We start from the raw sequence: 12,465 nt of genomic DNA, 5'->3' as shown, positions 1-12,465 counted from the left end.
AGACTTTTAGCATTACTTGAATGGGTGGTTGCATGAGAATGTTGATGATATTCATCATTCCATAGTTGTTAATTTTGACAAATGTTATTTTGTATTCGTTTGTGGCATTGTCAATCTACCATTGGATTTTTTTTAATTGAGATTGATTTAAAGGTAGATTGACAATGTCACGTCAGCGGAGAATGATAGAGAAAGACAAGAGAATACCAACTAACATATCTCAAAATTAAAAGCTAATGAATGTATATTAAGGTGACGTGTCATCACTGGTGATAAAGTGGCTAACATTTGTCTTCCAAAAACATAAACATGAGAAAATTTTATAAGAATGAAGAAAATGAAAAAGTCATAAAGAACTATGGGGATTCTCTTTTAAGAGAAGTATCTTATACATAATTTAGGGAACAATGAATGTGAATTAGGTTTAACTTCCTCTGTTTTGAGTGGTTGATGAAGCCTCTACTGCTGCTTTGAACCATTCTCATCCTCATAACCATAAGCATGGGCCAAGAGTTCAGGGCTCTTATTGTTTAAATTGTTGATTATTTTAAAATTAAAAGTGGATTAAAAATAATAAATTTAATTAGTATTATCATATCTTGATTGACAAGGTGAGACTATAAGAGCATTTTATTGAACTAGCTAAAGCAATTCTTTAGCTACATTTTAGTTCGAACCCTTAAAATTACCCCTGCATTGAACTAGCTATTGTTTCAATAATTTTGAAGTTTGCAACTAGCTATTATAGCATTCTTCAAAAAAAAAAAAAAATTATTGATTTTTGTACTCTTCAAATATGAAGAGCAAATGCGGAGAGAGAGAAATATGAGAAAAAAAAAACACCACAATGTTCTATGGGCTGGTGGCATGCGTTGATCTGCAAGAATCAGACGATGAGTTGGTTTCAAGGTACATTGAAGATATGAAACAACAGTTTTAAGACCCTTTGATATTGTTTTTATCTTGTTAATATATCTAAAGCCCATTAAAGGGCCTTGCATTGGACAAAACTATATAGTAGGCTATTGGGGGTAGTAGTTGCACAAACTCCACACCCCCCAATTGCAATATTGCAATATTGTGTTCCCATAATGAGGTTCCTATGTTGCTTGCGAGTAAGACATTTTTTGCACCCCATAAGCCTGAAGGGGATTAGGCGACACAATAATGTCTTCCAGACTAACTTGTAACATTGGGGGAAAAGTATGCAGACTCATAGTTGAGTTAAAGAGTTGTGAGAATATGGTTTATGAGAAGGATGTTCAGAAATTGGGGTTGAAGATAGAGAAACATTCTGGTCTCTATAGATTGGCTTCGCTCGAGAAAGAAAATGAGGTAACGGTTTCAAAACGTTGCTTAGAGCATTCCTATCGGATTATCTATATTTACCTTTGGACTAGAATAGATAACAAAAACCTCAAAAACCTACTCCAATCCTTTGGATTATCTAAATAAAAGTTAGAATAGATTTTTCATCCATTTGTGAATAGTGCAACTCTACATGTGGAGTTGCACTATTCACATATTTAAAATTATTTTATTATTTTTCTTTCACCATTTGTCTTCTTTTACAATTAAAAGAATATTTAATTGTAAAAATGCTTATTTTAATAAAATAGAGAGAAAAAAAATTAGATAATCGGATGGAATATGCATTTTAAAACTCATCAGCTAAACTAAATAAAGTGAGTTTTGATTAACTATTTTAAATTGAGATATACATAATCGAATGGGAATGCTGTTAGTAACGTATTCGATTGAGTCAAAATATCGAGATAATTTATAGTGTGATGTGGTTACAATGAATGCTTGTCACTTTTTGTTGAGTGGATCATGATGGGAAGAGCAACACCTGCAGTTTTATATTTGATAAGGTGAAAGTAGTTCTATCGAGTAAGGAGGTTAAGTCCAAACCCTCTAAGGGGGAAGGTAAAAATATTTTAGCAAGGAAATAGTTTGTAGATGAGATGCTAGAATTTAGGGTGTGTTTGTGTTGATAGGTAAGGAGAGTGGTAAGGGTGGATTAGCACCAGAGCTTGTGAAACGTTTGTTTGGATGAGTTTGTTGATGCATTTCCTGTGGATTTACATGAGGGGTTACTACCTTTAGGGGACATATGACATCAAATTAATTTGGTGTCTAGCTATAGTCTGTGTAATCATCTCATTACTCCATGAGCCCTAAGAAGCATGAGGAGCTTAGGTGTTAAGTGGACGCCTTTTGGTGACGAAATGAAACGTTTTTGAAGAACTTTTCAAAATAAAAATCACTATGGGTGCCCCTAGATTTGAATAGTAAAAATGATTAACCTTAAGAGTTACTGTCACTACTTCTCAAATTAATTAACTCAGAAAACTATTCTAAACACTCTGATACACTTATTAGAGTGAATAAAATATCGGAATGCGAAAAATAATGATCCCAGCAACAATTTAATACCTCAAAAACATCTTATAAACAATTACAACCCAAAATCCATAAAAGAATATCAGCAACTAACTATCTAAAAATACATCATTGAACTTTATAAATTTTGAAATACAACAAAACTGTCTACAGTTCTCGCTCCACATCCCAAGCGTGACGAAAAACTCTAAGCTTCAAGTCGATCTAGTACCTGCTAAACTGTAGGACAAATAAATGTCCCACATGTGGGAAAGTAACAATTGCGTAAATCCACAACTTTGTAAGTAAATATTACATAGATATAAACTATAAAATAAGCCCTCATGAAAGTCTCAAAACGACTTCTCATGATACTATGCCAAGTGGAGATTTTATAAAATAGAGCATGACTCATGATAATTTCACTTTGAGGAAATAAAAATAGTTGAATTTAAAACATAATATTTCACATATTCCATTTACAATATCACCATGATTATCATCTCATCACATCATATTCTCATTCTATAACATCATCATACCTATATATTAACCTTCATAAGGTGGAGGTTATCTTACTATTCCGGGACCCGTTTTCAAGTGATCCGTAACATACTAATGCATGAAGTACCATAACTACCGGTACACAAATATCGTGATATACTTGTACATTATCCCTTGTACAATAGAGGTTAGCATAACATATCGGATTCCCATATAGGTAATTTGTAAAATACATGTACCCCCGCCACAAGGCACGGTAAACATACCGCTATGCCATCATATCGGTACCCCATTACAAGGTAACCGTAGCCCATATCTAAGGCTCGTGATCATCGAGCCATCGTAATGCATATCGACACTTCATTACATGGTAGCCATACTCATATCAGAAAACCCGTTAGCGAGTAATCCGTAATCCATACTAACTCCCCCCCCCCCCCCCCCCCCCCCCCCCTCTTGGGGTAATTGTAACTCATACCAACACCTTTATTGGGTAACTGTAAATCTCATACTGTACCGACTCCCTAATGAAGGTAGTTGTAAATCTCATTACATACATTTGAACATTTCCATAATTTCTCATCATTAAAACATGCTTGGTAAATAAAACATCATTCGACTTTCAAAACATAAATCATGCAAATGAAATATGATTAGGGCTCATATCATGTCAGAAAATCATATGTTTTCATGCTTTGAGAAAATCTCTAGGTTTCATTTACCATCTCATGCATAAATATTTCCATCTACCTCTTTAATCAGTTTACTTATCTTGAACGCTTAGATCCAATCTATGACATAATAAAATATCTAACTTCCTAAGCTTGTGAAAAGAATTGAAAGAACACAAATATTGCTTTGGAACTGACAAAGAGTGTCAGTTTCGGTCTTCTTCCACGTCTCCCCTTCACTTTCAAGTTCTTGGAGGTTGAGAGCCTGTTTAGCAAACCGTTCTTCATAATATTTCTTTGCCTTTTTTTCCCATCAACTACAGTGGACCCACGTGACAAACTGGTCAAGACACTGGAACCAACGGCATCAGATATGCCCACTAAAACACTAAACATTTTTGAATTTCTAACCTTTTACCCCGTTAATTTCCCCCTCTCCTTCCTCACATCTCTCCATTATTAACCCAACTACCAAATAAATCACCCTTTGTATTTGATTCGACGGAAATCTCATTTTGATCTCCCCATCACCTCACTCTGTAAACCAGTGTTGAACAAGACTTTGCATCACCTTACCAGCTGTACAGCTCTCCCTTTACATAAACGTTTGCCCCTTACCCTCATTTGAAGCTTGGGGAAGCAACGGGTTCGAAATTTTACATCCTTTGGCAAGAGAAAACCTGCATTGAGAAGCATCCATCCGGGTAGAGCAACTTTAGGGACCAAGGTGCAGCATCGGTCTGCAAGTGTCCGGTTTACACGTCCAGTGACAAGATCACAGAGCAAGGTTCGTTTCCTTATTGCGTATATGTTTTTTGCCTAGATTTATGCTCTTGAGTTTGGGAATACAACCTATTTGGATGCTCTGTCTAGTTTTCATGTTTTGGTGATGGGTAGTTTAGGTTGAATGAGTTGTATACATGCAGATTAGAATTGGGGGCTCTAGCTGGTTGCAATGCATTTTGGTTGTTTTAATTGGTTTGTGTTTGGCTATTACTTGGTTTCCTAGTGTATTTAGTGTTAGTTAATTTTCTTAAAGTTCTTAAGTTCTTAACTATTGTAGGCAGACTGTATATTTGCATATTTTGTTGCCTTTTACAGAAACAATGGTGTGGATCTAAACTTTTGATGGCAAAATGTAAACCACAAAGAATTTTTTGAAACTAAAACAAATCATGTGGGACAAACAATAATGATTCAAAACAGCAACTTCTAAGCACACTCTGCCAAAAAAAAAGAGCTTTTCCCAATACATAAAAAGAAGAAAATTGATAATTAAACAAAAGTAGAGTTTACCCACTATTTTCATTTCTCTGTTTTTAGTTACTTCAACCCTAGCATAGCACAAAGAAAGGCTTTGAGCCCAAAACAGAAGTAACATAACAGAAAATAAATAGGTAAATGAAAGGAAGCTGGTAGAAACTTGTTGATTAATTATTATTAGGAGGAAAAAATAGCATACCTTGACCTTGTGCAGGGTAGGGATATGCATACTTGGGGTTACTCATTTCTCCGCTAAACAAACACAGAGACAACCTTTGACCTGTGAATAACAAAGAGAACTGAAGGGTAATGAAAGTGAGAGTTTTGGAGAAGAGAAATCTTTGATATGTCTACTTTTTATTTCCAAAGGTCCCAGAGCTGGTTTCAGAATTCAACCAATACACACCCACTCCATGCATCAGCATCTCACATATATTGGCTTCTGGAAAAGTTATTGCATTATTATAGCAGTCTGATTTCATCTTGTTTTAGTATATGGAAATAAATAAAGCTCAATTGATAGTTGTTAAATGTCTATGACTCTATTTAGATGTACGATATCGGGACACCTAGGAAATCGCCAAGGAAGCACCATAATAGTGGTGCGGACAAGAACAAGTTTCCTGCAATAAGTTGGCCCCCAGAAAATAAAGAACACTTGGTCTTCACTTTGCTTTCGTTGGTCCAAAAAGGGGTTACATACCCATTCGGCCCTCACTTGTAGAAAATCACTAATGAATTGCATGGTCGTATTGGCTAGGTGCAATACACCAAACTTCAAGTGAAACATATGATAGATCGCTTGAAAGCCATCTATAAAGATTTTACCATGCTACTAAGCGGTAAGGTGGGTAACGGCTTCGGATGGGACCACACCACAAACACGGTCACAAATGGCGATGACAACTGGGAGCAGCTGAAACATGTAAGCAACAATTCGAAATCTTATTCTTCTTATAATTTTAGTAATCCTTATTTGTAACTAACTCACATTGTTTATTGTTTTATATTTTTTTGGTAGAACTTTGGGTCTCACAAATATTACAGATTCAAGTCTGGTCCACTGCCCCACTTCCCACGCCTACGCTAGCACACAAGACCCGTCAGACACCCCTCCAGAAGAGCGTGGCATTGAGAACCCTTACATTGACCTAAATTCGCCATGCGGCATCATTGAAGTGGATGAGAGTGAAATTAGTCCTCCGAGATAGATTCCACAAGGTAAGGGTAAGAGACGTGCCACACCGATGCAATCCTCCCGGAGTAGCAAGCGGACTGCCACAAGTGATGCTGCAACTGAAATTGACCGAATGACAGGTGAATGGTCCGCAATAAAGATGGATTGGGAGCGGAAGCAGCGCAAAGAGGGGGCATTAAGTCGTGGACCGGGTACGGTGCTTGATGCGATGGCAATCCTTAACGAAGTTACGGCAGAGCATCCTATCAAGGAAGTCAACTACTGGAAGGCGGCCCATACATTCCAAGACCGAGTTAAAGTCGAGATCTTCATTGGGACGGAGCCTAGTAAGAGGGTGGGATGGCTGCTTAGAGGAATTAACATGGACTTGTGATTTTCAGTCGTACTATTTAGGAGGGTGGGATGGTTGCTTAGAAGGATTAACATGGACTTGTGATTTTCGGTCGTAACATTTAGTTATCTGTTTATTTTCCTAGTTTAAGTATCTAAGTAGGAGAAGTACTACGGTTGTTTTAATTATTTAACTTGTTTATTTCTAACATTTTAAGTATCTAAGTTGGAGAAGTATTATGGTTGTTTTAATTATTTAACTTGTTTATTTCTAACATTTATTTCCCAGTTTAATATTACTAAATGTTGCTTCTAATTTACATGGTTTACTCATTTTGGTTGTTTTAATTATTTAACTTGTTTATTTCAAAAAGGCCATCAAGTCTTACTTTTTCATCTAAAATTGCCAGCCTTATTGATGATGATGTTAATTATGGTATGCAATGATTTTATGGAGATCAAATAAATTTTAAATTACATATGAAGGGTGATATTCAAATATTGTACAGAACAATGGGAAACAGGAAATAGACCCCTTAAAGTGAAGTAATTATCCATATAGGACATTATTTTTTCGATAAATCCCATTTTTCTAATTTGTGCATCCTCTACTCTTTGATTTTTAATTTTTTTAATAATTGTTTGTCCTCAAACACATAGAACATGTGCATTTCTTCAAGGTATTATGAATTTTAGACGAACATAGTAATAAGAAAGGCCTATTGAAGGTTATCAATAACAATATAGGCTTTTCCATAGAGGCTTCAATGTATGTTTAGAGAGAGAATCTTAGTGACAATAATGGAAAAGACCATAGAAATTATACTTGAAAAAAAGAACAGAAGAGACATTTTTGTTAGTGGCACACATTAAATATTTGTAAAATGGTAGGGAATGACTTCCTTAAGCCCAAACATCATGCAGAAATAGATAGTTTGGGATATAGACATTGCAAGGATAAACCAAAAGCAAAATGTCATACGAAATGATTAATATAGTATTTTACAAAATGATTAAGTGCCCAACAACCTATACCTAAAAATGTAGCATTCCTTGATTAACACCTGTAGGTGATAGGAGAATGCAAATCAAAATTACCACAAGTCCCACGCATAGGGCTCGAAGGGCTTTTAGTTCCAAATATAACTGACTATCATTTGCAACTGGATATTCCTTACCCGCAACTCCGGTATGATTTGTCGGCTACGTGTATCTACTTCATCTTTGTCTACCCATTCAAAAAACTTTGCAGTGGGTTCCGACCCTAAAGTTTGGGTAACCATAGTACTGTCTACCGGGGTTTGTCTCTGTCCACAATGTTTTCATATAAGACGTCAAGCCACAATTGCATGTGCGCGTCGAACCTCGGTTGTGAGCGGATGATGAAGTTGAAATCTCAGACATCTTCGATGGACGCAAACGAGACTATCTGGGAAAAAATACATATCATAATAAGAAGCATGGCCACCTAGGAACCCAAATTCATAATTCTATTTCAAATTATTAGTCAATGCCACTATTTTATGCTTTATTTTTCAGAATTTTCTCACACACACACACAGAGACAATGGCTACACTCTGAGATTCTTTTTTTTTTTTTTTCATGGAGCATATGAAAAATCTAGTTATAAATTGTTTATACTCTTGCTTGCAATTATAATAATTAGCAACTCTGTATTAGACAATTATTTTCCTAAAATTGAAGATAAAAGGTGAACGACTTGTGTAAAATTGTGTTATTATATACAAGGAAAAAGAACGGTTAAGGAGAAAAATAATGGAAAAATTGATGAGTTCTGAAAGGAAGGTTAAGAATGCTAATTGAATGAATTGTGATATCCCATAAAAGAGTCAAAACCCCAAATATTATCAACATATCAATCATCAATTTATAGCCAAAAATCACACAGCCAACCCACGCACAATCGGAATAGCAACATACACTCAAAACACATAGCATGGCCAAACTCAGTAAACCCATAAATCAATACCCGTATTGGTAACAGAAAACCCTAGATATAGCAAAATACTTGATCAAACTCCAAGCTTCAACCATACGGGTTCAACCCAAACATCAAACCTAAAATCAACACACTCTCACAACCGGTCAAGCTATTAACAACCCAAAAACATCCAACTTCAAAACATTACCCAACTGGAACAACCCAAGCAATTCAGAAAATAACCCCAGACCAGCCAACACAAAATACCCTTACAACATCACCAGGTTAACACATATTTCTCTAGGCGTGGATTCTCAGAGATTTCCAATCTACACTGAATCTGAGAGAAGTCTCCATTTTGAGAACGAATGGAAGTTACTACCAAAAGTTATTATGACAAAATCTAAGAATACAAATGATGGAAAATCATCATGGAAGGTTACCTGATCAGAGGAATGGACAGAAGCGCCAGCGTTCGTTGGAGAAGGGGTGGAGGAGGGAAATGCTAGGGTTTCAAGCGGAAGATGTGGAAAATTTGAGAGTAGCAGTGGAGATGGAGGGAGGAGATGCTTCACTGGGCATTTCTGATGTATTTGCCTTTGAGAGTATTCATTAAGATATTTCCTAGCTTATGATCGGGTAGCAAAAAATGAGAGTCGCAGTGGGTAGTGGCGGTGTCGACTTTGACGATGGCGAGAGAGAGAAATGCTTGCCAGAGAAGGGAAGATGCACGGTGATGTGAGGCACCAGTTGAGTGAAGATGGGAGAGGGGGGAACAAAAGCCTAATGGTGCGTTTGGGTATTGAATTTTGAGAATTAGAATTGAATTCTAATTCTATTTACAAATATCGAAGTAAGAAATTGTGTTTGGGTGTTGAATTTTGAGATTGAAAAATATTATATTTTAATGGTAAGAAATGATTGATAGTTTAAAAAGTTGTGTGTAATGATTGGTATTTTGAAAAGTTGTGTGAAATAATAATTTATTATATATTGATTATTTAATTAAAAATAAATAAATAATTTTTTTAAAAAAAAAATAATTGAAATCAAAATTAAAAATTAAAAAAAAAAAAAAAAAAAAAATGAAGCAAGGGTGGCTGCCGGTTGGCAGCCACCCCCAGGCAATGGGGGTGGCCGCGCGCCACCCCCAGAGGAGGTCGGGGGTGGCTGCGCGGCCACCCCCAGTGGTCGGGGGAGGCCGCGCGGCCACCCCCAGTACTCGGGGGAGGCCGCGCGGCCTCCCCCAAGGGTCGGGGGTGGCCGCGCGGCCACCCCCAGTACTCGGGGGAGGCCGCGCGGCCCCCCCAAGGGTCAGGGGTGGCCGCGCGGCCACCCCCAGTAGTCGGGGGAGGCCGCGCGGCCTCCCCCAAGGGGGTGGCTGCCAGCCGCTGTTTTTTTTTTTTAATTTCTTTTATTTTTTTATTTAAATTATTAATATTAATTTTTTTTTATTTTATATTGATTTAAATTATTAATATTAATTTTTTTTTAGTCAACTTTTTCTGCGCTGGGTCCCACCAGTAATTTCAAAATTCGGGTCAAAATCCGGGTTTTTGGGCGGGTGGGTGGGTTTTAGAAAAAACCCGGATGGAATAAAATTTCATTTCTAATGCCAAACAGTTCATAAGAGGTTGCAGTGTGAAAATAAATATTGACTTCTAATTTAACCAAGTATGTGTGCTTGTGTGTAACTAAATATCTTAAATGAGGAATTTAAATAAGACAAGATATTTGTTGCGAAGTGGAAACTCTACGAAGAGAAAAAACCACTCCGAGGCAGCCAAACCCAGGAATTTTCTATATGCATGATGGTTGTATAACTGTGAGAATTGATCTTAGTGTCTATACTCAATCATTATGAAATTTTTATCTTGTTTTAGAAAGTCTTTTATATTGATTGAACTCAATTCTTGATATTTTCTGTGATTATGTGAATGATTGTTATACAACGGTTTTCATTGACATATGATCAAGAGGGTTAGATAGGCCATACCTTAGGGAAGACGGATTGTACTACACCCTAGCTTCATGTAATTTAGGTAGACAGTCTGTGCCAACCAAAGATGTGTTATGCTATTCCATTGATTGTGTGTAAATCTTATTAAAGACATAGCTAGTCCATACCTAGGGAAGACGGGTCGTACCGCATCTTAGTGATAGGTGGACGGTCCGTGCCAACCAAAGATGGATTATGCTTATTCTTTAGAAGTACTTTCTTGACTACTCGAGTGAGATGAGCCCTATATCATGCATTTTATGAATTTTCCTTGTTAATTTATTATTAACCATTGTTATGCGGTGAGTGGTGAAATCAACCCCATATTCTTTATCTCATCAAGATTCTTTTTAATTTTATGTTTCTTTTACTTTTATATTTATTTTTAGAAAACTCAAATCAAAAACCTTTTTAATTAAGTTATATTTAATTTTGAAAGCTTGATAACCATACCCCCGCAGTCCTTGAGGTTCGACACCCTCTCTATAGCATTATCCTACAAGGATTCGTCCTATTGCGAGTGGTTTATTTATTATTGATATATTTTGGTAACAAAAGACTGCAATCAATTTTTGGCGCCGTTACCGGGGACTGCTTAACGGTAGCGTTATTAAGTTTTAAAGATTGAATTTAACTTGATTCTTACCCTCTCTATAGCCTTATCCTACAAGGATTCGTCCTATTGCGAGTGGTTTATTTATTATTGATATATTTTGGTAACAAAAGACTGCAATCAATTTTTGGTGCCGTTGCCGGAGACTGCTTAACGGTAGCGTTATTAAGTTTTAAAGATTGAATTTAACTTGATTCTTTTTTGTTTTTATTTTATTTTATTTTTATTTTGGTTTCTTTATTTTTATTTTGTTTTCAATTTTTGTTTTTATTTTCTTTTGTTATAGTCCTTGTCATCATGTTGAAGATTGTCCTACTGCAGGATAATTTTCTAACTATTCTTATGAGCATATGAACACACAGTTCTCTAGATCGAAGAATGAGCCTTACTGTGATTCCTATGACCCGGCATTGAGTAACCAATCTAATATCTCATGGCAAGCTCAAGCTCTTGAAAGTTATGCTCCACAATTTCATGAACTGTACCATCAGACATATTCGCAGTTCAATGATCAAGCGGCCTATCTACCATCTAACTTCCATCCTCCCCACCAGCAATGGCAATCATCTCCATATTATGCTGACTTTGAGGATAGCTAGCAACCTTCTTCTCAGGCCACACCACCGCCTCGGTTTAATTCGGATTTTCAAGTTCAGATGTTGAAACTTCTGGGCAAGATGGATCAAAAATTGAGCAATATGGATCAGAAACTGACCTCTCTTAGTTAGACATTGAATTCTCACGCCCAAGCCATTGCCAGGATGGACGTTCATATGGAGGCAGATGGCAAATCAAATGGAAGAAGAAGAACTTCAAAGACAATTAGAGGCCAATCTTGATGGACACTACGTGGTGGATGAAAGTACTTCTTATCATGAGCAAGCCATCACCACAATGAAGAATGGAGAAGTGGTCGAAATTCAAGGGAAAGAAAGGAAGGAGGAGCAAATTGAGGCCCCACAAGCTCTACATCGGGCAAAAGGTGAGGAAGTGAGCACTGAGGCTCCTTTATCATCCACTCTTATTCTCGAGACGCCATATGAACCCCGAGCCCTTATTGCTTGTGATTTACCAAGAGGTTAGGAGAGTAGTTTGTTAGGGATATTAGAAGAACGAAAAGAGACCATCAAGGTAGAAAATTTCTTTGTGTATTCTCCTCATTCTATTCCAGTTCATGATTCCCTTCCGGATGAGAAACTGTTTGAGAATACTCGGAGGGATCTACCTCGACATGCGGGCATTCGGAATTACCTTTCTGTAGGTAAACTTTATTCTCTCTGGTCCAAGAGAAGAAAAGATTGGTGCTTCAAATTTAAATTTAAGGGTCAAGGAGCACTGAGCGCATCAAGGATGTGGATTCCGTTGGCTTGGTGGATCCCACATATTTTGACTAAATGAGTCAGCATCATAGGATCGAGCACATGCCCTGTACGCTCGAGTCCTCTATCAAGCCAGGATACATGGTCTCCTTCCAGGTTTATCTTCTCCATTGTTGCTTCATTCTTAGTTTATATTTTTACAACAATGTGTTGCACGTGACTAGTATTTGGTTAGAGTAT

This window comes from Alnus glutinosa, chromosome 13 (assembly GCF_958979055.1).
Source record: "Alnus glutinosa chromosome 13, dhAlnGlut1.1, whole genome shotgun sequence".
In the NCBI taxonomy this organism is placed as follows: domain Eukaryota; kingdom Viridiplantae; phylum Streptophyta; class Magnoliopsida; order Fagales; family Betulaceae; genus Alnus; species Alnus glutinosa.
The sequence above is the reverse complement of the archived record's forward strand: the minus strand, read 5'-3'. Positions refer to the sequence as shown.